This window comes from Rana temporaria, chromosome 10 (assembly GCF_905171775.1).
Source record: "Rana temporaria chromosome 10, aRanTem1.1, whole genome shotgun sequence".
NCBI lineage: Eukaryota > Metazoa > Chordata > Amphibia > Anura > Ranidae > Rana > Rana temporaria.
In genome coordinates this window covers 138,986,850-139,013,134 of record NC_053498.1, presented here as the reverse complement: position 1 = coordinate 139,013,134, position 26,285 = coordinate 138,986,850, and the positions used below count along the sequence as shown (strand labels likewise).

General features: G+C 40.9%; 1 protein-coding gene and 1 long non-coding RNA gene across 2 annotated transcripts in view; one reads left to right on the top strand and one right to left on the bottom strand.

Moving 5' to 3' along the window:
• The window catches only part of LOC120915679 (CXADR like membrane protein), a 119,323-nt gene that overhangs the window by 36,965 nt on the left and 56,073 nt on the right, over window positions 1-26,285 (bottom strand). The gene's annotated exons all lie outside the window — the stretch shown is intronic.
• The window catches only part of LOC120915680, an 84,832-nt gene continuing 64,565 nt past the window's right edge, over window positions 6,019-26,285 (top strand). Inside the window, exon 1 of the long non-coding RNA XR_005743901.1 lies at window positions 6,019-6,161. This is a non-coding gene — a long non-coding RNA (uncharacterized LOC120915680). The remainder of the gene's footprint in view (window positions 6,162-26,285) is intronic.

The following is a 26,285-nucleotide window of genomic DNA, read 5'->3' as shown; positions in this document are numbered from 1 at the left end:
GGACCGGCAGTCAGGCACTCCTAGTGTAATTTGTTTCTGTAACAGCCAAGATATTACTCTTATAAATCCCTTTTGATATCCATTGTGATACTTAGCTTGCCATAGGACAATAGTAGATACGAACCGACAATAGAAAATTGCATAAAAGCTGTCATGTACCCATCTGAAACCGAAGAATTCTACTAAAGATCATAAAAAATGCTGTGCAGGTTGAATTATTATATATATTTTTTTATTGTAGCTGTGATGTTGTTTGGGTTATTGCTGCCCTGTGACCTCCGGAAGATTTACCCCCCAGGCCATTTTTGTGGCGTTACTTTAACTGACAATTGCGCTGTCATGTGATGCTGTACCCAAATAAAATGTATGTCCTTTTTACCCACAAATAGAGCTTTCTTTTGATGGTATTTGATCACATCTACATTTTTTATTGTTTGCACTATAAACAAAGGACCGACAGTTTTGAAAAAATATTGTTTACCTTCTGCTTTAAGCTTGATATAAAAAAAAAAGGGGAGGGGCAACAGTAGCCCACAGGTCGGACTTTAAGGGCACAATGAGCAGTGGTGAGTATACAAAATTATTACAATGTTTATTTATCGCAGTACATGGTACAAAAAGAACATTTGGGAGAATTATAAAAAAGAATATAAATATATATATAAAATACACGATAAAGAGTGAGCCCCTGTGCGTCAACGCGTTTCGCTGTCTAGCTTTGCCAGGACACATTCAGTGATTGTTGGAAAAGGAAACAGGTCTCACTATCTTGTGGAAAGAAGGAGTCCGTGTGAGATAATCTTACCCATGGAATTTCAGAAGATTACCTCCATTGGTGTATCAAATATTCAAAATATTCAGGGAAGCCAGTAGCTTATACGCCCCATATACCCATAGGGTACCAAAAACCAAATACAAGTCCAAAGGAGAAAGAAGGTTTGCTTTTCAGGGTCCTAGACTATGGAACGCTTTACCAACCAGCATTCGGTTGGAGGAAAACCACCTGACTTTCAGAAGACAGATCAAAACTCTTCTCTTTTGATGTCATGAGACACGAACAACTAGCGCCCAGAAGCGATTCAGTTCGCATGCGCCGCGCTTTATAAGTTTTTCATTCATTCATTCATATAGCAGGTTCTGATGTTGTTTATTCCCAAAAATATATGGGAAAAATCGATTCTGAGGTCAGTATATACTTCCTTAAAATGGAATCTATAGCCCTTAGGTCAGTTCCATATGTATGACCCCTGAAGCAGGAAAGCAGAAAACCGACGCAAAGTCCAGTAGGGTCCAGACCCTTGAAGCCATTGTGGCTAACAAAATCATCCGGTATACCCCCCAGGAGAAAAGATGCATGCTCATCACCAAATTTTTGGGAATAAACGTAACATCAGAACCTGCTATATGGGGCGTATGAGCTACTGGCTCCCCTGACTATTTTGAATATTTGATACACCAACGGAGGTGATCTTCTGAAATTCCATGGGTAAGATTATCTCACACGGACTCCTTCTTTCCACAAGATAGTGAGACCTGTTTCCTTTTCCAACAATCCCTGAATGTGTCCTGACTAAGCTAGACAGCGAAATGCGTTGACAAACAGGGGCTCACTCTTTATCATGTATTTTATATATATGCTTTTTTTTAATTCTCCCAAATGTTCTTTTTGTACCATGTACCGTGATAAATAAACATTGTAATAATTGTGTATACTCTCCACTGCTCATTGTGCCCTTAAAATCTGACCTGTGGGCTACTATTGCCCCTCCCCCTTTTTTATATTTATATGAAACTTTCATATGGATGTGGCCTTTCAATTTTCTGCTTTAAGCCCAGGTTCACACTGAGCTGCGTGAATGAAGCCATGTGAGTTCAGCTGAACTCGCACGATTTCACTCCCGCATGTCAGTCCCAATTTACAGACATCTGTGCGGGTTTCTGCACAGATATCAATGGAAATCGCAACCTGAAATCGCAAAAAGTAGTACAGAAACCACTTTTTTAAATCGGTGTTGCGCCGCAAATGCCACCTATTTGACATGTCAAATCGCACCAGTGTGAACCAGGGCTTACGTCGGCTACGTCGGCTCAGAGGGAGATCAGTCCGCAGATCTCCGCTGAGCCGACGGATGACAAGCTCCTCTCTGCTCACTGAGCGGGGAGGGGCTTGTCGGGCACCACTGTCTCCCTATGGAGCGATCTGATGAAAACGGACAGCATGTCCGTTTTCATCAGATCTTACCCGATCAGATACGCATGGACGGATGGGGACGTGGCCCCCATACGTCTGTTTTTAGTGGATCGGGTCGGATGTCAGCGGACATGTCTCCGCTGACATCCGACACTCCATAGCGATGCAGACGGACCCGAACGGCCCTAAGTGTGAATGAGGTCTAAGGAGTGCAGGCTCTGCTTGCGTATTGTAATCACTGCATGGGCAGAGAGAGGCATTTGAGTCCTCTACTGGCAGTTCATATTCTGTACTCCAGGTCTGATCTGGTATGAATCTTTAGCAATTCTCTATTTTGACAACCACCGCAATTCCTTTGTTAATAAGGTGCTGACCCTGCGCCAGTTTCACTGAAATAGAAACTGATGCAAGTGGCACAGATAGACCTGACATATCTCCTTTGTTAATGTGGCACATACCACTCATGCCAATTTCCTGTACCATTATGATGCGGGAAGCCTAGTTAATTATGTCTCCAACTGAAACCTTAGCTGGAGCCATGTGAAAGAAGGGATGAGTCACTACTCTGACCCTTACTCATGTTTGTGTAAGTATCGGCTTGAGCTGTTGAGCTCTGTAATAATAGGTCTTCCCACAAAGAAGAGCAATGGAGATACTAGAAAATATGAAAAGGATCTGTGAGTTCCACCTGCTGGCTGCATATAAAAATGCAATCAGTGTCACCATGCTTTCCCTTAAGGGGGTAAAGTTCCAATGCTGCTATTTTAAAACATTTGTTAACCCAAAAAATAAAATAGATCCTGCTCCATTAAAGCATGGTATATGACACAGTGCTTGCCCTGTGTCATTTGGCCTCCTGTAACACCTAAAAAAGCCTGGCTGATCCTGCCAGTTTCTCCCCACTGACCACAACAGTGTATCATGGCTGCTGAGACCAGACACTGTGGTCAGTTTACGTGCCTCTGTCATCAGCAGCCTGCTATCTGCTCTCCTCTCTGCTCCTGTGTCCTCCTCTCCCTCCCCTTTCTGCTGCTCTCATTAAACTAACCTGTATACACCATCAGCACTGATACCTCATTTAAGAGCCAAGATTGCGATCACATGACCAGCTAGCTATCTCCTCCTCTCCTCCTCCCCTCCAGACTGACATCAGCAGAGGAATCTCATCCCCGCCCGCTGCATCTCTCAGAGGAGGAATGGAGAAAGCTGGACAGTCATGTGATTGCAATCTCGGCAGTGAAATTAGGTATTTGCAGAACTTATTTTTACAAATCACACACATAGGGGGATACTACAATAGGAGGCAGTGCTGATGGTGTATACAAGTAAGAGTGGCTTAACAACCACTTTAAGAGATAAAACAGTTCCATTTGATGTGTGAGGACTGAAATCAATCGTTTCCAGTATCCTTGCATATTTTCAGGTTACGTGTTATGGACAGTTTTTAACATTTACCTCTGAAAGTGCAGAGAACTGTGAATTTGAACAATTTATGGGTAACAGTCTGTTTTTCCCACCTGAGATTTCTTTGTCAAAATTCACTGAGCAGAAATTTCACTTCCTATCCCCGACTTTCATCCATGCAGAATGCAGTAGGCAGTCTGTATTCCTAAATTCTCTTCTAAAATTAAGTGTTTAGGGGCCGAGGGGTAGTATTTTCATCGGCCGGTATTATTATCCTTTCGGTTTTTTGAAACTTTGCCCGAATAGCAGCAAATATAAAGACTCCCTCTGTGCCCTCCTCATTTCTAATTAATACCTTAATGAGACCCAAGTGAGCAGCATTGTGGATAAATAGCTACATGTGGAAGCTGTTAACTAACCTGATCACTAAAGAATAATTTGGGAAACTGTGATAAGCTGAGGAAATGTCCAGAATGGGCAGTAATTTCATGTGGCATTGCATGACTCTCATCATATGATAAACATAGAGAGAAATCTGTAACCTGCCATTGCTGACCTCTCCTTCTGAACATTTTTCAGAAAATTGATGTGGGTCACTGACCCGAAACAACTATTGAAATTAGCTGTTGTGTCACTTACTGCATTCCTATGCTGGTCGGGGACTAACAATTGAACTTTGGCTGAGCCCCCCTCCCTCCTGAAGCTCCCACCACCACCACTTTATGCTGCAGTCTTTAAGTTCTTCTTTTTTTCCTTAGTGGCATCCAGTGGTACCCCACATATTGCTCAGTCTGGGAGGAATGACCATGTCCAGACTGAGCAATATGTGGGGTACCACTCAGTTCAGGAGTACCCTGAGCCCAGTGATGCTGTCACATGGGAGTTGGGTCCATGACTGCCTAGAGTTTTAGAATGCTGGCTGTTGTTTGATCTCGAAGACTAATGACATCTAGTGGTGGAAGGAAATTATACATATCACAGCTCCAGATTAAAGGTTAGTATTGTAGCAAACAGTTTTTTTCTTTTCTGTTTCTAGCAGTTGCAGCCTGTGGTAATTTTCTTTTGGGGGGGGGGGGTGACAAACAGTTCCACCCCTGATCGGATGGGTGAGTCTGGTGCACTACTATGGTGGGCAGCGCTTTTCCCAGGCTTCACCGACGGCTTCCCTTGCTTGGCGGCAGAGACGGCTTTACCTTCCCCTGCTCTCCACGGGCATTGCGGCAGCTTTCATTACCTCCTTCCTCCTCGGCAGTCAATTGGGACTCTTCTCTTGTCGGTCAATTGGAAAACGGGTCTCAGACCTGCTTCTGATTGGCAGGATTGAGGATCAGTGTTTCAATAGCAAATATTTATTCGCTGTTGTAACACCTGGGAGGGCTCCTGGTGCAATGCTCTGCACTCCTAGCCCACCCTATTTTGAAGCCTGTTAGAGCCTCTGGCTCTAATCAGGTGTTTCAAAAAAACACACCCCACAAAAGAGATTCACGCATTTGGCATCCTGAAAGGGGTCGGACGCATGAATAGGGGGTGGTGGTGTCTTCTCAAAATAGCGGTCATGGATGGCAGCTGTGGATAGAGGTGGCAGCGCTTTGATACCCCTAATGGCCGGTTGCTATTGGTTCCTAGGCATCTTTTTCAAATTGGGAGTTCTGCTTTAAAGTATCAAATCCAGAGAAAGCCAGGTAACTAGCATTTTCTGCAGTTCTCTCAGTACAGGTTCCCTCAAAGCTATTGTGTTCTATGGCATGGTGTAAGGGTCCATTCACAACTATGCATCAGCAAATCAGCTGCTTTTTTTTTTAAAGCAATTTTTAATACATGTTGTTATGCATCATGCTATTCCACACACCTCATAACTCTTTAGAAAGAAAAGAAAATCAGACAGGTCATAATATTTCTCTTCTGCTCATTGGCAAACACAGCTCTTCTGAATCTTGACCAAAGCGTTTTATAGCAACACCTACAGGAGTAGGACAGGAGTAGGACACTAGACAGAAAAGAACATAGCACCACCTGTGGGCAGTCCACTCCAGTATAAAACCCACTCTCTGCCATAGGCAATCCAGTTCTCATGCCTAGTGTTCAGGAGTACAGACCCTTGTTCAGGCGTACACTATTAAGGGGCAGGCTCCTCTCTTTCCTGTTATGACGCACTCCACCAGGGCGATTACTGCCTCCTGGGCTGGGTAGGAGTCTGTGTCTTAGGTTTGCAAGGTGGTCACCTGGTATTCTGTGCACACGCTTACAAAATTTTAACAACGTTGATGTGTTTGCATCTTCATATGCTTGTTTTGGCCACAAAAATTAGCAGGCTGCAGTTTAAACGAGAAGTACAGCCAAAGCTCATCAAAGCTGGATCACAGGCATGCAGTTCGTTCTACACTCCTGTGATCTGTTTTCAGCAGACAGCTAACTGGCAAAGACGTTTTTATCAAAAATCATGTGAGCAGACTGCAGTTCTTCTTTAAGTGAATAATGTCTTATTCCTTTAGGTGGCGATATAAAACGCCCTGGTGGAGATGCAGAAGAGCAGTGTCCATCAATGAACTGAGAAAGGGAATTTTTGGTGAGTAACAAAAAATCTATTTTTTTCAAATCACATGGCAAAACAACGCAGAGATGTGAAAACATCTTTTTTTTTTAAACATTATAAGTACAGTGGAACCTCGAATTGCGAGTAACGCGGTTAACGAGCGTTTTGCAAGACAAGCACTGTATTTTTTTTAAATCGTAACTCGGTTTGCAAGTGTTGTCTTGTAAAACGAGCACGATTCAGGCCAAAGGTGCAGTAGCGTGTTTGGCCTGAGGTGGGGGGGAACCAGAGCAGAGCCAATTGGCGCCGTTCAGAGATGTACGGAAAGGCCCGAGGACAGCTCGACTGACCTGGGCAAATCTTGGGAACGGAGTCTTTCCGAGGTTTGCCAAGGTCAACCGAGGTATCCTCGGGCCTTTCTGCCCGTTTCCGAGGCTCTCCGGCGCCCCCCCCTCCACCTCTGGCTGCATGTGGTATTGCATGCCATTGAAGTCAATGCGGAACAAATAATTTTTGTTTCCATTGACTTCAATGGGGAAACTCGCTTTGATATGCGAGTACTTTGGATTACGAGCATTCTCCTGGAACGAATAATGCTCGTAATCCGAGGTTCCACTGTATGTGCACACAAGATATCAGGGTGTTGTAGTGCTTACATTGCAATGATACTTTGTGAATAGGCCCTTAATGGAAGTGTACCTTGAGTACAAATAAAGCCGCAATAGCTGCCGCCTACGGGCTTAGTTAAAGAGCACCCTTGCAATGTATTTAAGCTTGCAACAAATGAATATTAATTAGAATTCCTCTAGTAAATTGAGATGACAGAGTAATGTTGTTGTGGATAATTAGTTTGTCTCCCTGAGGAGTGTCCGCTTTCTGCAATTTATACAGAACTACATCTTTCAAACAGCTGCTTCTCATCAGTCTTCTTTGAAACTCAGGGTCAAGAGATGAAAGGTCACCTGCTCCCACGAGCCGGAGAGATCCCCAGTGCGTGCAGCCTGCAGCCAGCTTGCAGCCCGGCTCGCTACTTCATCTCCCAAGGGAAGCCAGTCCTTATATTAAAAAAACAATGTTCAGTCAAACTGCACACATCCAGGGAGACAAACTGTTTCCTCATATGTGCCTCTCAGAAGAGAATTGTGTAAACAAGCCCGGTCCTTTCCAGCTAGTCAGGAATGTTTGTCTCCTTCCAATATTTTCTAGACGCCTGCCTACACCTCCCAGGAGGAATACACTCATAGCAAAGAGCAAATTGAAGATAGTCACATGGGAGGAATTTGGCTTACACTTTTAGATCATTTCAAATAGTAACATATGTTGTATAGCTCCATGATGTTATAACGAGTACTTAATTCTTTATGTGGCTTTGCACCTTGAAATTTACTGTATGCATGTACTACACTTGTAATATTTATTTGTTTTTGACATCAGGCACAGCATATAACCATTTCAATACTGAAACATTTAATTAAGTTATTAATATTCCTGGCATCTGAACACAAATGCTGCTGGGCTCACTCAAATATTTTTCATCTGAATTGTGTGTTGTTCTTGCATGAATGATGCAAAATTGCACACAGAAAGAATAAAAAGATGGTCGGCTCATGCTTCTTTTTATGTTTTTCTAGCCATAAAACTGAGTGGTTCTATGTTCTAGTAACCAGTCACATGCATCCCTTTGTTCTCCTTCTTTGTACTCATAGATGAAAGGAGTAGGTAGCAAGAACTAATATTTTCTGGTATACAGTGGGTATAGAAAAGAATCACCCACCTTTAAAATAATCACATTTTGTTGCTTTGCAGCCTGAAATGAAGACAGGCACAGTTTTTGACCAACATGTCAGAAAAAATAGAAATAAATAAAAAAACAATGTCACTGAGTCGCCCCTCTTATGTCACCATTGAGTTGAACCACCTTTTGCTATAATTACAGCCTTTAGTCTTCTGGGGGTTTGTCTCTACTAACATTGCACATCTAGACTTTGCAAAATGTGCCTACTTTTCGCTCAAGTTAAGTTAAATTTGATGGCGATCGTTTTTGGACCGCAGTCTTCAAATCATTCCACAGATTTCCAATGGGGTCTGGGCTCTGACTAGGCCATGTAAGGATATTATTAGTATTATTATTATTATTATTGTTATTGTTATTATTATTATTATTATACAGGATTTATATAGTGACAACAGTTTCACCTTTTTCTCCGTCAACCTTTTTCCCATTGACAACTTTCTGGCAGAGGGCAGCAGACTTTCCTCAATAATTTGACAGTATTTTGCAGAAAAACACCACCATAACAGGATATTACCCCCCCCCCCCCCCCTCTATAACAGGATATTACCACCTCCATTCTTTACAGTAGGAATGGTGTTATTTGGATGGTGAGCTGTATTGAATTTCCGCCAGACATATCGTTTGGTGTTGAGGCCAAATAATTCCATTTTGGTCTCATCTGACCACCTTAAAACGCACCTTGAAGATTCTGAGGCCACATGGAAAAAAGGTGTTCTGGTCAGATGAGATTAAAATTTAATTATTTTAACCACTTAAGGACCGCCTAATGACGATATACGTCGGCAGAATGGCACCGCTGGGCACAATCACGTACCTGTACGTGATTGTATAAAGCCCAGCGGTGGGTCAATAAATGCAATGCAATAAAACGATCCCTTATTTTGTAAATGCTATAAATTTTGCGCAAACCAATCGATAAACGCTTATTGCGATTTTTTTTTTTACCAAAAATAGGTAGAAGAATACGTATCGGCCTAAACTGAGGAATTTTTTTTTATATATGTTTTTGGGGGATATTTATTATAGCAAAAAGTAAAAAATATTGAATTTTTTTCAAAATTGCCGCTTTTGTTTATAGTGCAAAAAAATAAAAACCGCAGAGGTGATCAAATACCACCAAAATAAAGCTCTATTTGTGGGAAAAAAAGGACGCCAATTTTGTTTGGGAGCCACGTCGCACGACCGCGCAACTGTTAGTTAAAGTGATGCAGTGCCGAATCGCAAAAAAGGGGCCTGGTCCTTTAGCTGCATTTTGGTCCGGGTCTTAAGTGGTTAAAGGGGAGTGATTATTTTCTTTGGGTCAGAGGTGGACAAGCAAGAAACTTAGAGACTTTGTGACAGGGCAAAGTGACAGTCTCACTGCAATACATAATAGTAGTCATTTGTCTGCCAGGGTGTCTTTGCCTCACAGGGTAAACTGTGCCCACCTGTCCAGTGCCACATCTCATATCTGGTGGCACAGTAGCTTGCACGCATATTACAACTAAACTAATCGTCATGGTCATGGTGCTGTGATTCCCTTTGGCCCTAGAATAATGCCCAGTGTTCAGAGGCCACGTACCCTGAACTCGAAAAGTTCTGAGGACATTGTCAGAGTTTGGTCTTTCACTGTGAACCCTAACCCTATTACAGACAGGGTTAGGGTTACAGATAGGGTTAGGGTTACAGATAGGGTTAGTGTTAGGGTTACAGATAGGGTTAGGGTTACAGATAGGGTTAGGGTTACAGACAGGGTTAGGGTTACAGATAGGGTTAGGGTTACAGACAGGGTTAGGGTTAGGGTTACAGACTGTAACCCTAACCCTATCTCTAACCCTAACCCTGTCTGTTAGGGTTAGGGTTACAGACAGGGTTAGGGTTACAGATAGGGTTAGGGTTGAAGACAGGGTTAGGGTTAACCTAACCCTATCTGTAACCCTAACCCTATCTGTTACCCTAACCCTAACCCTGTCTGTAACCCTAACCCTAACCCAATCTGTAACCCTTTCTGTAACCCTAACCCTAACCCAATCTGTAACCCTTTCTGTAACCCTAACCCTTACACTACCTGATCGATACAACATCATACCTGATGTTTTAAAGCACGTTATTCCAAACAATTTATGAATGTTAGGTGATTTATGCCCTTTATGGATTAAAAACGGACTATGCGACAACTACATAATTTTCCATGGGAGTTTTCCCATTGATCCCCCCCCGGCATGCCACAGTCCAGGTGTTAGTCCCCTTGAAACAACTTTTCCATCACTATTGTGGCCAGAAATAATCCCTGTGGGTTTTAAAATTTGCCTGCCCATTGAAGTCTATGGCGGTTCGCCGGGTTCCTGAACATTTGCGGAAGTTCGCGTTCGCCGTTCGCGAACCGAAAATTTTAGGTTCGCGCCATCACTACCCAGCATTGGGGCTTTATTTGTCTGCACAATAAACAGTTTTAAATGATATTATGCCATGGAGTTTCTTTTTACCATTTTCCATGTGAGTAGACAGCACCAGTAAGCAGCTTTGAAACAGACAGCCTGTCTAGAATCCTTAAAGTGATTCATAAGCGTGTTTGACCAAACTTAGCTGTGAGGTCACACGCTCAGAGGTGAGCAGCCATTACCTGAGGGTTGGGAGCACCAGAGTGTGAACACCGCAGCAAGCTGTTTGTCACATTTTTTTGAAGTCACTAAATATTTATCAAAAGAACTTTATATCAACTACACTGGATGGATTTTCCATCTTGAATTAGAATATCACTGTTTTATGCACTACAGCACTTTATGATTCATGTTTGTGGCACTATAAATTATCTATTTATTATATGCAAAACATGGGGTGATATCATACAGGGAAACTCCAAGATGTAGAGAAACCCAGAAGATATAAGAGGCTACTTATGGTAGTGACGGACAATACTCAGAATATAGGTAGAAAATATAAAATATTTATTAGAGTTTAAAGATTCCCTACATCAATAAAATCACAGCTGCATGCTACTATTAGCCAATCACCAAAACCAGCTTCTAAATTCCAAACAGTGTTACACCAGTAAACTCCGTTTACTGTGTGCGTGCAAACAATTAACACATAAGGACATAGACTGACATAAAACAAAGTAAACAAAAACCGTCCAGACGAAGCTACGCGATCACATTTGCAAAACGCGTTGACGTAATAGCTCCAGGACGCCACCTACTACTCCCCGGAAGAAGGGGGAGATACACGGAGATACATAGCGGTCTGGCTTTGAGGCGATACCGTGCGGCCAACGCCAGTCATCTGGACGAAAGGACAGCGTCCATCCACCCACCAACTAATAGGAAAACACCAAGGTCCAGTATACTTCGGAGCTTGAGGCACGTCCCACTCTGCGAGCAGAGGATGGGCCAGCCCAGGACATTCCTATGACTACGGAAGTGGTAAGGTGGAATGAAACTATAGCTGTCGGAGAGCCGGTTGTTTTACCACAAGTATTGCGCTGTGCACTGCTATGAGTACTCCTTCAAAGACATTCATGTCTAAAAGGCAACTGCATTAACCCGCATGGTTCTTTTCGGGCAGCAGCAACACTTTACAGCAGACCTATACAATAAGTACCCACTGAGTTGCATCACCCATGTCCACACAGGGAAACTGCTAATTATCAGTGACTTTTAGTTCAGTGGATGCCATGTTTTGCAAATAATTGGAACTATTTACATGCAGAAGGACACTCTGTTATTTAACAGTATCTCTGCACCAATTGTTTTGGGTCAATTGCAGCAATCTGGTCATCAGTATTCAAGCCCTAACATTATTCATTATATAACCGCTATCTCCTTTCATCCCCCGCGGGGACGCACTTGTTGGCCTACTCCTTATAGCAACATCATTATCATTATTTAATGCAGACACACAGAGGTTTTCCGTTAGGGACCCCAACAAGTGCGGATATTTAGGCGTCCGAACTGTTTTTGTTCACTTTGTTTTATGTCAGTCTATGTCCTTATGTGTTAATTGTTTGCACGCACACAGTAAACGTAGTTTACTGGTGTAACACCGTTTGGAATTTAGAAGCTGGTTTTGGTGATTGGCTAATAGTAGCATGCAGCTGTGATTTTATTGATGTAGGGAATCTTTAAACTCTAATAAATATTTTATATTTTCTACCTATATTCTGAGTATTGTCCGTCACAAAAGCAGACCACATCCCTTGATTTTCCCTTCCAATGATCACTAATTTAGGAGTATTAGAGCCGGTTCACACAGGGGCACCACGACTTGCCGAGCGACTCGGCAAAGGCGATCTGCACACGACTTTAGAGGCGACTTGCAAAATGACTTCTGTATTGAAGTCGCCCTGAAGTCGTCCCAAAGTACAGGAACCTTTTTCTAAGTCGGAGCGATTTGATTCGCTCCTATTGGAAGGGTTCCATAGTGCAGAACGTAGTGCGAATTGTGAGTCGTCTGACGAGTCACCCCTGTGTGAACCGGCTTTTAGACAACCTTTTATAACACGTACTTGTGCAAAATTGAAACAATAATTTAAAAAATCCTTTATAAAACCATAGTCTCAAATCTTAACCCCTTTACATATAAATATTAATTGTAAAAATAGTACAATAGTTCCCATAATAAATTAAATAGCCAAACTAAAAAACAAAATGATAATCACACCAAAAATATAGACACAAACATTATAGAAAAAGCTTGTATCTAATCATTTTGACTAATAAATGACATTATAAAGTAGTTAATAATCCTTTACAATATTAAATGTAATTCCAAATCATTAGAACCGCTAGGAATTTACATTTAAATGTATTTAAATCCAGTAGGTCTTCTGTTCGCAAAGTTTTGGTATCTATATTCAGTTAAAAAGACATATGGAGAATTCAATAAAGCTGTTGTGCCACTTTTCTGGTGTTAATTGCTCTTGTTAATGTGTTCTGCCTGATTCAAAAAACATCTGCGTCAGTTTTGGTTCTGACAGCGACCGGTGCAATAAATTCAGGTAGTTGTAATTTGCTTCAATTCTACATTGTAGCACATCTCCTACGCCAAATTCAAAATAAAATGCTGAGAGTTTGTATCTTATGAAGGTGGAGTTAATTAATACCAAGTGTCTCGCATTTGTTCTAAAAGTGGCGCAGGTAGACAGGCACATGAAATTTTTGTAAAACTTGTCTACGCTAGTCTATATGAATTCAAGGTATGGAGTTTCATTTACTAGAGTAGAGGCTAAAGTGACTGTAAATAAGGTATGTTCATTCTTAAATTTTAAATAATTTTACATTTTAGAAAAGCTGTGTTAATTTTTATATTGTGTTTATTTTAAATACTCAGCTATCTGCAAGGGAAATAAAAAAAATTGACGTTTGCTAGTACATGATTGGTTGATTGTGCGTGGGAGCCTCCAGTCACGGCACAGGCTTCTGAATAAACGTCACAGATGGCCATTACTTCAGAGCGCATGAGCCTTTGACATCAGGGCAGTATACAATAAATATCTCCTAAACGATGCAAGTTTAGGAGATATTTACAGTACCTATAGGTAAGCCTTATTATAGGCTTACCGATAGATGCAAAGAATAGGGGAAAGGTTACTTTCTCTGTAAATGATTCAGATAAGGCATCGGCATCTTCAGTAAGGGAATCAGGAAGTGAAGCCTTGCGGCTTCATAGCCTGGTTCCCAAATGCGGGTCACGCTGCGCATCCTGACCGGTCCCCGCTGTCTTCTGTGACCCGTATGTATGTCTCCCAGAAGACAGTGGGGGGACAGAGGAGGGGCTGGAAATTACGTAGATCGCCGCAGAATCTATCGCCGGAAATGGGAGCAAGTACCTGTTTTAGGCAGGTATCTGCTCCCCCCGGAAAGGTGCCAAATGTGACACCCGAGGAGGGGGAACTGGATAAGCAGAAGTTACATTTTTGGGTGGAACTCCCCTTTAATCAAATTTTTGGCAAAGCTGAGTTAAGTTTCATTTGTCACACCGAAGCCTGATTACTGCCAGACCTGTTGAATCAAGAAATCATCTAAATAGAAGCTGTCTGACAAATTGAAGCACACTAGAAGATCTCAAAAAGCAACACGTCATTTAAGAACAGGCGAGAAACAAAGTAATTTACATGTATCAGTCTGGAAAGGGTTACAAGGGGTTCAAATACTTTCTCACATCACTGTATAATACTTCCCTCATCACCTTACTTTCGTCAACAAGAAAGGTGATATTGTAACAGGTAGGGGGATTGGCTGAATGGTTGATCAGACAGGGGATAACTTTAACTTGGACTTTACTAAGCAGGTGGAAAGTAGGGTTTACAATGTAATAAGGGACAAAATGGCAAAAGGGTATGTGTTCACCACAGAACTATGTTAAACTGATTATGAAGCAGTACAGGAGCTCATAAGAGCAATGTCTCTGTGACATTAAGAACACTAGGTGACAGTACAGAACGGTCTCTATAAGGCTTCGTAGACACAGATACTAAAGAACGACCACTACTTCAGTAAACGGTACAGTACAAAAAGAACTACTTCTTTTAAAACAGTTTCTCTCACAGTGAAGTCCAGGATAGGTCTGGAAACACAGGCGAAGTGTGGGAGGGATCTCTGGGATGTCACCATGGGTAAGAGGCTGTAGGTGTCCCAGGGCAGATACCACAGGTGGGCAGCTAGAGATACAGAACCACCCTACTGTACCTAAAGCGCAGTATTGCGGTATAATTGAAGCAGTGCTCCCCACAGTGGCTGAGTCTTCCATAGAAAAAAAAAATAACAAAAAAGTGAGTGCAATGGAGAAGGATCACCAGTACGAATTCAAGCCACAAACAGGCAACTCACAAGCTCGGGGACCAAATGAGAACAATTGACACACTAAACCATGGACTGCACCTATAGGCACTCCATGGTTTAGTCTGTCAATGGGTCTTCAGTAGAATCCGCATGCTGTTGGCTAACAATGAAGAACCGTACAACTGGCTACAGATCACATGCCCAACCATTTCTGTCTCAGGCGCAGCCTTTCTGAGCTGCAGAATGTAGGACATAAGAAACCTTATATTCCCTGGGTGTGTCTAGGAGTCAGGGGCTTGTAGGAACCCAGAAACTGTGTGAACCCAAGGGATTGTTGGAAAAAGAGTTAGAGTATCCCACCCCTTCATCTGAGCATTGTAAGTCATGGGCATTCCACTGCAATAAAAAACAGATGTTCTTTGCCAGGGACTAGGGCGGCCATTCTAAAACAATGATTGACTCTAAAAATTATAGGCATCTGGTCACTTCACTGTAGGTTTGCAGAAAATGGTGTGCCACGGGCTGCACTGTAATGCCGCGTACACACGGTGTTTTTTTGTGATGAGAATTTTTTTTTTTTTTAAACGTCAATTAAAATGACCGTGTATGGGGAAAACGTTGTTTTATGTCTTGTGTAGCTAAAACGACATTTAAAACAACGTTTTTAAACCCGCGCATGCTCAGAAGCAAGTTAGGACGCGAGCTTGAATGGAACAGAGTGCCGCCGTACGTGCTTTACGTAACCGCGCTTTGCTAGAGCTTTTTGAAAAAACGATGGTGTGTATGCTACGTCGTTTTTTAAAATGAAGTTTGAAAAATGTCGTTTTTTTATGCTAAAAAAAATCGTTTTTTTTTCATCACAAAAAACGACCGTGTCCGTGGCATAAGACCTGCAAAGGGCATATATGTTCTACATTTTGTACTTCTAGTTACATTGAGGTTGATTTACTAAACTTGGAGAGTGCAAAATCTGGTGCAGCTCTATATAGAAACCAATCAACTTCCAGGTGTTATTGTCAAAGACCAAATTGAACAAGGTGAAGTTAGAAGCCGATTGGTTACCATGGACAGCTGCACCAGATTTTGCACTCTCCAGTTTTAGTAAATCAAACAGTAAGTGCACCTGCAAGACTGCAAGACATAATAACGTATGATAAGGATCATAATATGTCAGGGCAGGATACACTCAGTCCTGATGCCCACCACCAATTTATAGAACTGTCTCTCCTTCCATTTCTACCTGGTTGTATTTCTATCTATCCTGTTTGTCAGTGAAATGGTCTGGGGACTGCTTATCTACATTTTTACAGTGCATTTATCTGTGAAACTGAAAGCTCCCTATATGACCATATTATCCATTATATGTTATTAGTTTATTGTTTAAAGCCAGTGTGAGATACAACTACTATATTCTTGTTTTTCTGTGCTTTTGCGTCACTGATATTTCATTCTGTTCTCTGTTCAACCACAATTAGGCAAAAAGAGTTGGAAAAAATCTATCACCAGTTCAGCTGCTTTTTAAAATGATTGACATGTTGCTTAGCAACCCTGCTGCACCATGTTGCAGCATTGCAAGGATAGTATTAATCAGTGGTCTGATCCCCTAGCCAGCGGCATTGCAACAAACACAGAAGAGCTAATAGCCGATCGCAGTTGAATAAAGCTTTCTTTTGCCACCTCATTGCACCATTGAACACAACATCAAGATATCTTTATAGCTGCTGTCAGGGGACAGTCCAGGTATTGGAGTTTTGTTCCTAGGAATGGACAGCTGCATCATGAACTTCCCTTTTGTCAGCTAATTTGACTAAATTCTTACCTATTAATTCCTTTTTTATATCTCTGTGATAATATCTATGTGGCTTTAAAAATGCAAATATAGGCCCAGATTCACGAACGACTTACGCCGATGTAGCTTCTTATACGCCGCGTAAGTCCACGGATGCACCGTCGTATCTATGCGCCGTATTCTTGAAACCAGATACGCCTGAATTCTGGCTCCATCCGACCGACGTAAGTCTCCTACGCCATCGTATCTTGGGCGCATATTTACGATGGCCGCAAGGGGTGCTTCCATTGATTTATGCATCGAATATGTAAATGAGCTAGATACGCCGATTCACGAACGTACTTACGCCTGTCGCAGTAAGGCGTACGTCTTTAGCAGATGCAAAGGGGTGGCATTTATTCTTAATAAGACCCCCATGCACTGGAATGCGCAGCATGTTTTCAGGTGTGCAAAACCGCATTTTTGCTGCAGCACTATGTGGGTCCGTGCGACATTTTGAGAAAAAGAGATCTGGACTTTTTTCCCATATTCACTGTGCAAATGCAGCGCACAGGACCTGCACAATTAGGAACCTAACCTTAGACATGCAACTATTTGTCCATTTTCACCAAGGCTTAATGTGATCTGAAATCAGAATAAAAGTAACCAGTGAAAATGTGGTAGCTAGCATTACTAACTTGCATTTTAAAGGTCCAGACCCTAGGGCTGTCATTCTTCTTCTAGTTTCTCTACCTAGTGAATCATTGACCCTGTGCAAACAGACAAAGTTTTTACTGACTTTTTGTACTAGGTTATACTCTTTAAAAACCACTAGTCGAGAGTGGCAGCTTTCATATTTCTGCCTTTACTAGGTAAATTTAAGGTACCTACAGAAATAGAATCAGTTTTGCTTGATAGGTCTGATTTTGATGAGATGAACAAATTATCTTTTGTATGATTCAGATAACCATCCCAGGCATCACATGGTTGGGTCTTTTTAGGGGAAAATTAATTGGATGGTTGGTTTCTCCCAGTCAGTTTTTTCCTCCATGATAGACCAGTGTCGGGGATGTCTGCTGAGCGGAAATCCTAGACGCAAATGGTGCAAGTGTGGCCTACTGATGGTGTATGTTTTGTAAAGATCTTTCAGTTTGCACATCCTACCACCATCTAATGTCATTGTGTACAATTGTCAACTAACTTTAATGTTGAAAGTTTCTGTTTTCTTTTTAAATTTTAAAGTACAGTGGGGCAAAAAAGTATTTAGCCAGCCACCAATTGTGCAAGTTCTCCCACTTAAAAATTGTAATTGTCATCATAGGTATACCTCAACTATGAGAGACAAAATGTGGAAACAAATCCAGACAATCACATTGTCTGATTTGGAAAGAATTTATTTGCAAATTATGGTGGAAAATAAATATTTGGTCACCTACAAACCAGCACGATTTCTGTCTCTCACAGACCTGTATCTTGTTCTTTAAGAGGCTCCTCTGTCCTCCACTCATTACCTGTATTGATGGCACCTGTTTGAACTTGATATTAGTATAAAAGACACCTGTCCACAACCTCAAACAGTCACACTCCAAACTCCACTATGGTGAAGACCAAAGAGCTGTCGAAGGACACCAGAAACAAAATTGTAGACCTGCACCAGGCTGGGAAGACTGAATCTGCAATAGGCAAGCAGCTTGGTGTGAAAAAATCAACTGTGGGAGCAATAATTAGAAAATGGAAGACATACAAGACCACTGATAATCTCCCTCGATCTGGAGCTCAATGGCTCTGTGGGGTCAATCACAATAACAGTGAGCAAAAATCCAAGAACCACACAGGGGGACCTAGTGAATGACTTGCAGAGAGCTAGGACCAACGTAACAAAGGCTACCATCAGTAACACACTACGCCGCCAGGGAGTCAGATCCTGCAGTGTCCCCCTGCTTAAGCCAGTACATGTCCGGGCCGTCTGAGATTTGCTAGAGAGCATTTGGATGATCCAGAAGAGGATTGGGAGAATGTCATATGGCCAGATGAAACCAAAGTAGAACTGTTTGGTAGAAACACAACTCGTCGTGTTTTGAGTTGCAACCAAAGAACACCATACCTACTGTGAAGCATGGGGGTGGCAACATAATGCTTTGGGGCTGTTTATCTGCAAATGGAACAGGACGAATGATCTGTGTACATGAAAGAATGAATGGGGCCATGTATCGTGAGATTTTGAGTGCAAACCTCCTCCCATCAGCAAGAGCATTGAAGATGAACCGTGGCTGGGTCTTTCAGCATGACAATGATCCCAAACACACCACCCGGGCAATGAAGGAGTGGCTTCATAAGAAGCATTACAAGGTCCTGGAGTGGCCTAGCCAGTCTCCAGATCTCAACCCCTTAGGAGCGAGTTGAAAGTCTGTGCTGCCGAGCGACAGCCCCAAAACATCACTGCTCTAGAGGAGATCTGCATGGAGGAATGGGCCAACATACCGGCAACAGTGTGTGACATCCTTGTGAAGACTTACAGAAAATGTTTGACCTCTGTCATTGTCAACAAAGGATATATAACAAATTATTGAGATTAATTTTTGATATTGACCAAATACTTATTTTCCACCATAATTTGCAAATAAATTCTTTCCAAATCAGACAATGTGATTGTCTGGATTTGTTTCCACATTTTGTCTCTCATAGTTGAGGTATACCTATGATGACAATTACAGGCCTCTCATCTTTTTAAGTGGGAGAACTTGCACAATCGGTGGCTGACTAAATACTTTTTTGCCCCACTGTAAATACTAAAACAAGAAGAAGAATAGATGCTATATTTGGCACATTTCCCCTTTTGTTTATTAATCCCTAAAAATGAAAGTGGAATTGACTTTAAAATTTATCTTATACTTTTTCATTCCAAGAGGATATGATTAGATTTATTATGTGCGTTTCAAATTTCACTTTTGCTTTGAAGGATTAGCATAATTTACATATCCTTATATAATGATCTATTTGCTTCATTATGGCTTGTCGTTTTTTTTGGACTATATTTCAATCTTTTCCAAGTTCTTGGTTAGTTATGAGGGTTTTAATGACAACTGTGTAGTGATATAAAAGAGTGCATTTGGTGCACTTGTAGTCCGATTAGATAATTGATATTTAGATGTTAGTTTGATGACTATAAATTAGGTTGTTCCGCAGCAATACCCCTGGCTCTCCAGAGAGTGCATTTATTTGATTTCCAATACAGAACAAAGTCCAAATTCCACAGATGATACATATCCAACAGAGTAATTCAAAGTCTCATCTTTTCCTAGACTTGTGCCATACCCAGAGAATACACAGAGGATATTCTCAGTGACAAGACTGACTGAATGCCAGCTTGAATGTCTCAAATACTGGTCTCACACTGGAGGGAGGGGTTCTTCGAGGTCAACCAAATGTTTCCCTGAATGAATACCCCCTCAAGTCTAATTACCATCAATAAATACTTCCTAACGTATGTAAACAATATAACCTTTGAGGTTAATGGGCCATACCTCACACACACCTAGGTAGTCCTGGACAAGATTAACACATCTAAGGGTCTTCAGCTGTCCCTTTAATATGTGTTTGGCCACTAACCCCTTTGGTCAGCAAACACCCTTTGATGTGTAATCTTGAATGCCTGTATGTGACACATATATATCATGCCATACATATAACACAATATATTAAATACCTACACATATATATTAATATTACAACAAACTGGAATGCTAAATATATCATAACATACAGTAAAACCTTAGTTTGAGAGTAACTTGGTTTGAGAGCATTTTGCAAGACAAGCAAACATGTTTTTTAAATTTTGACTTGATATACAAGCGATGTCTTGATATAAGAGTAACGTCATGTCACAACTTAGTATAAAAGAGAAGATAGGCGCCTCTAAGAGTAGAAAACTGTTACATTTAATGAAGGTACAACATTTAGCAACATACAGTATTTCTACACTTAGAGGCGCCTCTCTACTCTTTTATACTCTGTAGCTCCTGCTGGATTTTCCTTCTAATCCTCTTGTGGAGGCTTCCATTTGTGGATGGACATTTTATGGTCACATTACTATAATCTTTTTATATGGACTATAAACAGAAGGACCTATAAATACATCTTATGGAACAAATCATTTGAGTTTCCATTATTTCTTATGGGGAAATTCGCTTTGATATACAAGTGCTTTAGATTACAAGCATGTTTCTGAAACAAATTATGCTCGTAGTCCAAGGTTTTGCTGTACAAATATAATAATAATAGTTGAGCAACTGCCCACAGAAGCCAATCACATTGCTTCTTTAATTTAAAACTTGATTAGCAGCAGTTGTGTTTGCTCCCATTTTCATAAATCAGCCCTTCTAGCATGGCTACAGTGTTACTTTTATCAGCTCTTAGAAACACTTTTTTTTATTGGTGTTCGATCTGTTCATTGTGTTTGCATAATGAAAAAGGAAGTTAGAAAATCTCCTGTTTAAGATCAAAAGAACGGATGACAGTGAGGATGAGTTGAGATTAAGCCGAAAGGAGCACCTTTCTTTTCTCAACTTTTCTCTTTTTCTTAAATCTTTCTTATCAATACCCTTCTCCCTAGGAGTCATTTGCTCCACTTTACCATTCAGGTTTACTCAGGATCGCTACCTAGATGCAACTGAAAAGTTAACTGCTTGGGACAGGGTACTTGACCCAAGCTTTTATCATTGGAAAAAGCCTATTATTTTTTGGTCTCTGGTACTCACATTGCAGATGGCATCACATGGCTCCAGAACCTGTCCCTCACATCAAAGTTTAACATAAGCTCTAATGAGCAGGGCCCTCTAAATTCTTCCGCTATTGAATTGTATTGTAAATTGTACTATCTGCCTTCACGTTGTAAAGCGCTGCACAAACTGTTGGCGCTATATAAATCCTGTAGTATAATGATAATAATAATTCTATACCCACATTGTGCATTGCTAATAATGTGTGTATTTAATATTTTCTTATTGCTACTGTGAATCGCCAAAATTACAAACCTGACAAATGTTTGTAAAACTTATTTATTATACTCAATAACAATAATAGAACAGAAAATGGGCACAACGTGTTTATTACCCCAGCATTTCAAATTCATGATATGTGCCTGCTGGTACCTTGTACTTGTATGAAAAACTCTCCTGTTCTCTTTTTTTTGCTTCCTTTGTGTGAGATCCTTGGTTTTCCTGACAGTGCCTCTGCTTTCCTGATCGCACTAGCACACCGTGGTCAGTTCTCTAGATGTGCTGGGAACTCACGGTTTAGACATTATTGGCTGTGTGATGAGTTATTTTGAGGGGACAGAAAATTTACACTGTTATACAAACTGTACACTCACTACTTTACATTGTGGTAATGTGTAATTTCTTCAGTGTTGTCACATGAAAAGATATAATAAAATATTTACAAAAATGTGAGGGGTGTACTCACTTCTGTGACATACTGTACACAGTATATATATATATATATATATATATATATATATATATATATATATATATATATATAAAATATATACAGTATGTCGCAAAAGTGAGTACACCCCTTACATTTTTGTAAATATATTATTATATCTTTTCATGTGACAACACTGAAGAAATTACACATTGCCACAATGTGAAGTAGTGAGTGTATAACAGCATAAATTTGCTGAACCTTAAAATTGTCTTTGGGAAATAGATGTATCATTGCTGCTCGCATTACTGCAGAGGTTGGAGGGGTGGGGGGTTCAGCCTGTCAGTGCTCAGACCATATGCCGCACACTGCATCAAATTGGTCTGCATGGCTGTCCCAGAAGGAAGCCTCTTCTAAAGATGATGCACAAGAAAGCCTGCAAACAGTTTGCTGAAGACAAGCAGACTATGGACATGGATTACTGGAACCATGTCCTGTGGTCTGATGAGACCAAGATAAACGTATTTGGTTCAGATGGTGCCACGGAAACTCGGGGCTCAGGTAAGTAAAATGGGGGGGCTGGGGGGCCGGACACTGCAAGGTGTTTTTGCATAGGATGCATTAAGGGGAAAAAACACGAAGGTTTACAACCCCTTTATGTTTTATTCTTGAAACTTTCCTCTTAAAATTAAGGTGCATGTTATACGCCTGTGTGTGTTTTACGCCAATAAATACGGTATATAATGCTTGGGGGTTCTAAGTAATTTTGTAGCAAAAAACACAGATTTTTACATATATGAGAGAAATGTCTGAATTGGCCCGGATTGCAAGGGATTAAAGACAGCCCTGATTGTACATTAGTTATCGTATTTTGGTTTTAGAATACAGCTAAACAGTCACATCTAAGTATCCAGGTTTCCATATTTCACCTCTCTTCCTTTATGTGCCTCTTTAGGGTGTTTTGTGGTGTGGTGTAATAATAGTATTAATTTCCTTTTAAGCCAAGAGTTTATCCATCCCCTTTAACTCATAATTCAGTGGCAAACAAAACCGCTGCTCTCCATAAAAATCAGTTTTAATTGGCAAAATCCCAAACGGAATAAAACAACAGCAATAAACAAATACATGCAGACAGCCCTTTGTACATTTCAATGAAGTGAAGCCAAGAAAACAGCTTTTATGCATTTAATATCTCGGAAGAAAACCTGGATAGGTAGAGAGGAAATTAATGGACTTGAGAGAGGTGATTTGTCAAAGGGAACGTGCTTTGCAGTCCTGAGGAGCATGTTCTAGAGAGTGAGTGCTGCTTATACTACATGTTAGGCACACTGTCTACAAAATAATGCATACTATATGAATTTGATGCCCCAGTTTTCTCTGCTCAAAGTAATCTCTTTCCAACAGACAGAGATTAAGTTAGTTAAATTAGCATGGGCCTTAAAATAGTATGTGTGGTGACATGATTAGATATTTTACTGGATGTCAAAACAGTTCTCTTCCTTGTTAGCGAATTAAAAATTAATACGATTTTAGGGGAAAAATATATAAAAAAAAAAGCTTAATGTTTGTGTCTGCTCCCCTCAAATGCCCTAAAGATGACATCTGAGGCCCGGATTCACGTAGATGCGCGTAACTTTGTGCGGGCGTAATGTATCCTATTTACATTACGCCTCCGCAACTTTTACAGGCAAGTGCCGTATTCTCAAAAGAAAGTTGCGGCGGCGTAGCGTAAATAGGCCGGCGTAAGCACCGCCTAATTCAAATTGTGAAGAGGTTGGCGTGTGTTATGTAAATTAACCATGACCCGACGTGATTGACGTTTTTCACGAACGGCGCATGCGCCGTCCGTGGAATATCCCAGTGTGCATTGCTCCAAAGTACGCCGCAAGGACGTATTGGTTTTGACGTGAACGTAAATGACGTCCAGCCCCATTTACAGACGACTTACGTAAATTTTTCAAATTCGAGGCTGGAACGACGTCCATACTTAAAGGATCACTAAAGGATTTTTTTTTTTAGCTAAATAGCTTCCTTTACCTTACTGCAGTACTGGTTTCATGTCCTCATTGTTCGTTTTTGCTTTGAAGTAGCTGTAATTCTGCTCTGATCTCCACACTTCCTGCTTGTCTGGCTCCTTATGAAAAAACTCATGGGAGCTTCTCACTGTGGTCTAAGCTGTGTGTCTAAAACTCCTCAGAACCAATCAGATTCATTTTAAAAACAAAACACTGCCCTGGATTTGTTTGTTTTTGTTCTGTGGGTCTCTTTACTTCACATAAACATGAAACCAGTTTAAAACCGAAAGTGAATTTAATCTATTTTTAATCATTTTTAAAAGGAATCAGTTAACTTTTATGTCTCTATAACCTGTAAACAGTCATTTCAGCAAAAATTTTTTTTCCTTTAGTGACCCTTTAACATTGGTACGCCGCATGTACACCACCATATAGCAGGGGTAACTTTACGCCGGGAAAAGCCTGACGTAAACGGCGTATCTGTACTGCGTCGGCTGGGCGTACGTTCGTGAATTCGCGTATCTAGCTGATTTACATATTTCTAGGCGTAAATCAGCGTACACGCCCCTAGCGGCCAGCGTAAATATGCAGTTAAGATCCGACGGCGTAAGAGACTTACTCCGGTCGAATCTAATAGAAATCTATGCGTAACTGATTCTAAGAATCAGGCGCATAGATACGACCGCTCAGACTCAGACATATGACGGCGTATCTTGAGATACGCCGTCGTATCTCCTTTGAGAATCTGGGCCTCAATTTTAAAAAATTTACTGCAAGTAAATTTATTATTAGCTTGATTGGTATTTAATGCTTTTGTGACAGGATTGTCCTGACACAAGCACTTGCCCATCAGCAAATACATTTTCTAAATACAAAAAATAAAAAAATCATTATGAAACCTACTAATAAACTTTGCGTTAGCTTATGAGTTTGTATGTTGTCCATTAACAAAGCTATTAATATTAATATTACATTAAAGTAGAACTATAGCCAATTGTTTATTTTTTTTTGCATTTTAGACAGAGCAAGGCAGGGTTATAACTTTTTTCCCATATATGTCCCATTCAGGGCAGGACTTAGGGTGGTGGGGGCCCCTGGGCTTGAGTCACTTTCGGGCCCTACCTTCTATACATTACTTTAAATAGAACAAAATTATACATACACAAGCTATGTATTAGAACTACACAATTCTGGATAAACTGAGAATAAAAATAGAGATCATGATTCTGAACAAATGACTAAACAAAATTACGTAATTTATGTTAATTGCTGAAGTCTATTAAAAATGTTTAATTAATCTGAATTATTAAAAAAAAAATGTGTTTGAATGAATGATTCAATTCCTCAATCAAATTTTAAGCGCGCCACTCTGATACCGTTTGTCCGCCATTACATCACTGTCTAATGCAGACAGGTTTTCTCAACAGCAGAAAACTAGGCACTACGTAACTGCCAATAACCAAACAGCAAACCTCAAGATGACTGACATTTAATTTAGCTAATTAAATTACATTTTTCTTTGCAGGGCAGGGCCAGATAAAAATGCTATGAAAAAAGGCAAAAACACCCACCAGTATATTAAATCCGCAAAAAAGAGAAGAGGTACAGAGGGAAGGTCAGCGTATCCAAAATTCCAGGATCAGATTCAATTATACTGGTATAAGCAACCCATAATGAAAAGTGGAGGGTACAGTTCTTTCACTTCAAAGGGGTATGCCTAAGGAAGCAAAACAGCATAAAATTAATGTGTGTATGGGGATAAATAACCCAACATCACCACAAAGAGCCTAGCAAGGAAAGTGCTTCCACTGTACCTGTCAGATGGAGAGGGATTATATAATTCCACCGTATGAGCCGTCACGTCTGTCCATCGGTAGCCGCCGCAGCTATAAATAGTGTCATTCAGATGCCCGCACATGCGCAGAAGAATGACCAAGCGTAATGACGTCATTGCGATAATGATGACGCATAGTCATCAATAGTAAACATAGCGTTGTCCCAAAGGACATGATGTATACTGCGCATGGGCACAAAAAAGCACTGACACAAGTCAGAGTGCAATGTATTCAAAGGGGAAATCCAGCAATTGGAGTCAAAGTACCGTATAAGACGACTGGGCGTATAAGAAGTCCCCCTATTTTTCCAGGAAAATTTTTGGTTTTGGGATATACTCGCTGTATAAGACGTCCCCCTTCCTTCTAGTCTGTCTGGAAGCTGAGGGGTAGCCAGAACAACCGCTGACAGGAACAACCGCTGACATAAACAGGCTTTTTTCAGCTTTTTTCGAATCTCACTGTGCCATTGCATTACATTACATGCCTCACTGTGCCATTACATTACCTGCATCCACTGTGCCATTACATTACATGCCTCCACTGTGCCATTACATTACAT